Source organism: Triplophysa dalaica, chromosome 22 (assembly GCF_015846415.1).
Source record: "Triplophysa dalaica isolate WHDGS20190420 chromosome 22, ASM1584641v1, whole genome shotgun sequence".
Lineage (NCBI taxonomy): Eukaryota > Metazoa > Chordata > Actinopteri > Cypriniformes > Nemacheilidae > Triplophysa > Triplophysa dalaica.
In genome coordinates, this window is record NC_079563.1 from 14,008,143 (window position 1) to 14,013,537 (window position 5,395).

Here is a 5,395-nt window from a genome sequence, read left to right on the forward strand (position 1 = left end):
TAAAAGTATGAATACATAACAACAAACTACGAGTCACTTATCATTCCTGGTGTGTTTATGTAAATGTGTTTGAATATTAAGGAATCTGTCGTTTGTTATGAGAGCATTTAGAAGAAGAACTTTTATAGGCAAGACTGTATTTACGTGCTTCGATCATTCATTGTTATTAGTAGGAAAAGAAAAACATGAGATCCTTAACACAAACATGAAATGATGGAGTCTGATACTATACAGAACAGTATAATTGACTTTCCGGGCCCAAAAATGTTGTATGTATTGCTCTTCTACACTATATGCATTTTTCAGGTTAAATTAAAAAGAAAAGTGATGATGAGACATGGTGGATCAGATCTTCAGGCACACATGTTGCCCATATGTTCCTCCAGATAGATCTACATACAGGGGTTAGAAAGGGAGGAGAGGTCACATTAGGATACAACACTTTAGGACATGATTATACATTGTGGGACACACCACAAGAATGGAACCCATAGACCTCTTGCCTGAATCTGAATCCACATCCACCTCTCTCTCTTTTTCTCTCAGCTGTAGGGGTTCATTGTTAGTGAAGCGGTGCAGATGCAGCACGCAAACACATTTTTTTGTTGTAGTGCTGTCAGTGTGTGTTCTTCTGCATAAAAGGCCCTGAGAGTTTCTTCTCAAAAGCACCACTGTACTTGATGTTTTTTGCACCAACAATCAGGTTTCTTCATTTACTTTGGATAGAAACCGCACTGACCTCTTTAAGTCCTTTGAAGAGCCATCTAAACTATCACATGGCGCTTTTATGACATTTCTATTGGTATTTGTTAATTTAATATATTCTATAGTGTGCATGAAAAAAAACAGTAAGAAGTTTTTATTTGTGTGCTTAAACTGCATAGTTTTGAATGCCCCCTCCAGGTTAGATTAAAGGTCCAGTGTATGAAATTTAGCGGCATCTAGCGGTGTGGTTGCAAATTGCAACCGAAGGCTCACTACACTGCTAGCACCTCCCTGACACTGAACTAAGTTTTTCAGTGTCACTAACTTTTTCTAAGATTTTACCTTATTTGCCAAAGGAGATGACATTTTTACGAAACACGCACTGTAGAGCTGTTAGTCCGTTAAGGGCTACTGTAGAAACAACATGGCAAATATCATGTAAAGGGACCCGCGGTGGATGTAGATAGAAATAGCTCATTCTAATAGAATAAAAACATAGCGCTTCATTATGTAAGGGCCTTTATACACCTCTGATGGCATAGTAACGTAAAATATATTGCATTTCTGTCTATAGAGACTTCAAAAAATTACACATTGGACCTTAAAAATGTCACAATATGAGGTGTATGACCAAAATGTTATTAGTTATTATAATATTTAATATGTTGTTTTATATAATATATGTTATAACAATAACCTGTTTTTGTTTAAAAATGACATACCCAAGGGCTTACTTTGATTCAGTAAGCATTGCACATGTGTCATGTATAATTTTTTACCAAGCCTCAGTAAACTCTTCTCAAAGAGTTTACAGTCCAAGCACAACTATGCCATGTGCATTTTAATATGTATAAATACCCATACATTTTCTGGTACAAATTGCAAGCATCTATTTGTAGCACAGACTTTATTTAGTTTATAGGTGTCCACCCACAAACTACACACACCGGCATTATTACATGCTACAGTATGCAAAAAACGGAGTCCAATTACACCATCACCTAAGACAGAAACATGGTTCATGCAAACATTTCTTGTTCCCCCTCCTTTCCACATTTAAATCATCCAGGTGAGGCCCAGGCCGCGGTTTACTCTGGGAGGAAGTGAAATTGTGTATTTCTCCTGAGCCAAGAAACCGCTGGGCAAACTCTCAGCTGCCAAAATAGAACCCCATTGAGACTTGAGACAAAGTTCATCAGCTTTAGCTCGAGTGTGTCAGCATGCGGTACACTCATTGTGGGTCAGGTCAATAGTACAAAAAGATGTATTTAGTCCAAAAAGATGAATGACAGTATTAGAGCAGTTAAGCCTTATTTAAAAGTTGACCCCTGGAGGCGTTTCGTTTCTATTTTGGACCCACAGATCAGTATGTATTGCTATTGTATGGGAAATGTATGTGTATGAAAAAATCTTGTTTTGAATGCCTTCCAATTAAAAACAACAGTTTGGAACAACATGCGGATTGTGTACATAAGCCAATTTTTTTATTTTGTTTAGGCTAAATCATTCCTTTATTACATTATTATCCATTTTCACTGTTTTAAATGCACCATTCCACAACGCTTGCTTTTAAGTTAACTTAACTGGTAAACACCATGCTTGCATGTATTTCACTATTTAAGTCATGTTCCATCATATTGCAACCATGTGGCACATAAACTTTCTAAGTCTGGAGTTTCATTGTTGGCTAAAATGTAAACAAATCATGTGCTACAGAGACATTAACTATTAGACACGCACATTAAAGCTCTGGCTTTCATTAGGGCGCACTTTTTTCTCTCTCTTTTTCTGGATTTTACTTACAGTGATGAGATCCAATCTGTGTTTTTGGTCTGGTTCTGCTCGAAGCATCTGCATGCAGTCTGGCACTGTATGGTGGTGAAAGGATATTTCAGGTTCAATACAAGTTAAGATCAATTGACAGCATTTATAGTATAACCAAAATAACTTTTAAAGGAAAATTTTAAAACTATAACAAGTTATAAGAACAAGCTGAATGTTTTTCTATGTGTGCCACAAATGCAATGAATGTAGTCAAACTAGAGCACAACTCTCAGGGATGGTGGCATGTTTGATTTATGGAATTTAGAAAGGGAGTTGATAGCAGTTTAGTTGTGAGACACATAAATAAGATTATTTCTCTGTATCTAAGGTCCATCTCTGCTGTGGGTTCATTACGGTTGCTTGGCTGTACAGTAGATATGATGTTAATATTTTGATAATGCTTGCCCTTGATGACCTGTCGGTTAACTCAGTATAAAATGCTAATATTTAATCCATTCATTTGTCCAATTTAAAACATTTTGATGTGTATTACACCAATGAATGTGTACTACTCCAATTTAGGAAAAATCTACCCATAGACCCTAAATGTCTTGCTAGACAAGTTATCTTTGTTTACTTTGTTTTCGGCTGGAGAACTTGCTTACTTGGTTTGTTTAGCAGACATTAAGCCTTTGGTGATGATGTAATGGAAAGTATGGGTGCAGTGACTAAAGGCTAAAGTCTGTTTTTAAATGTGAGGGGTAACCATGGCGATCGGAGACAGCATAGTAGATGATAGCGCAGGCTGATCAGCAAATGAGGGAACCAGCTGACATCCTGTCGTTTAAGTATGGACCTTACTAAGCTTGGAGAGGAAAAATCTCTGCTGTCAAATGTTACTACTCTAGATTGTTGAAGAGTTTTGATAGAGTTTTATAGAATAACATCTGATTTCACAAACTGAACAAAGCAATTCTGCCACACGTGTGCAGTTTTTCTGCGGAGTTTGGCTGGATGTTGCGCTCCCGCCTGTAAAAACAGATGGTAAATTGATTTTTATTTAGTAAACATCAAGTGATGCATGTAGAGTATGCATTTAAAAAAAGTTTTCTTGTCCCTATTTCTCAATACTCCCATTGTAATGTGTAGATTAACAAGCAATTCATGTTCAGTCAAGTCACCCGTGAACACAGAGCCATTTAACAGAATAGACAGTGGGGTATTACACAATAAATTCACTTAATTGGTTGCTGTTCCCTATAGATTGCAGCAGTACTCAAAGGGCACCTTGCCGTCTATCATTTCACGGCTGGGTTGAAAAATGTGTGTGTGCGTGCGTGCATGAGTACAGGTTTACTGGTGTGGGACAAATTTTGGATGCACTTTACTTTACAGTACGTATGTGTTTACCTAAGAAAGTATTGGGGAGTATAAGGTAACAACATAGTATAAGTTTAGGTTTAGGGGTAGGTTCAGGGTTAGTAGCCTACCTAGTTATTTCCCATATTATATTTACTGTAATAAGTAGACAGTATGTACATCGGAAACAGGAATTTAAAATAAATTGCACCCAAAGTTTGTATGCATGAATAAATATATGAAAATACGTGACCCAGTTGGTGAAAACCCAGCTAAAGCCATTTACTGTATTCTTCATAAAATATTTCTACATACTGTAAAGAATATTCTGTGAAAATATAACCTTGATGTCTTTAATATTGACTGAGTGAGACTATGTCAAAGATTGAAATCATTGAAAGTTTGTGACTAAAAATAACCAATATATACTTATTTGACCTTGTATACAAATAACATGATTTCCAGTACATCATTAACATACTTTCAAGTGATAGTCTGCCCAAAAATAAACATTTTGTCATCATTTATTCACCCTCATGTTGTTCAAAGCCTGTATACAACTATGTGTTGTGTGGAACACATAAGAAGATATTTTGAAATTTCTGATTGGTTTTGTGTCAAAACAAGTCATGTCATGTTGTTTGGTTTCCAACGTTCTTCAAAATATCTCCTTTTGTGTTCTGCAACAAAGTCATCACTTAATGCAGATATGAGTCTGTGTGGCAAAATGTGTCTTTCCATCACATAATGGGATTTAACGACTGACAGCAGAAAAAAAACAGACCAAGAGTTCCAATATACTATGCTGCATTCAAATGCCATAATCACAAAATGTCCCAGCTTTGCTATTTCATAACATAACTCCAAAGAAAATTGCAGCACATTTGTAATTGAAGCAGGCGAGAAAACAAACAAAGAACATATTTCAGCATTTTATCTGTAATACTTATTAATAATCGTAAACATTCAAAAAGAGCTGGAAAGGATCTGGAACATCTTTGTAGGTGGTAAAGGAGAGCATTACTTATATTGGCCTCCTGTTGTGCATCAGTACAGCTACAGTCACCACCCTCTCATCACTTCCTGTTCTTTAATCACATGATAAGGGCCAATGACGACTCCTGGACTGGCGTCATGCGGTGTGTTTTTGTGAATGTGTATGATTGTATGTGTGTTCCACATGGCACACTGTTGATGTCAGTCACCCCAGGTGAGAGCCGGGCCTCCGCCCAGCATCTCTCAGCCACCCGCTGACTCTCCCTGTCGTCGCGCTGGCCTAACTGGGCGGCGTGGGGAGAGAGAAGCCCAGGAGAAATGTTGGCGTCTGGCTGTGTCACTGCTTATTAGAATTAATCAGTTTTTCCTGTTGGTCCCTCTCTAATAGGGCAAGCGGTGTGTGCAGACATGAACTTCTACTTTCAAACACAGAGGCTGCTGACGGAAGAAACAAATGATGATGTTTTGAAGGTAAATAATGACTAAATGAAAAACACATTTTGATATCATTGAGGTGTGTTTAGCATAGTAAAAAATAATTGAACTTTGGATTTTTCTTTCTTATACAGAA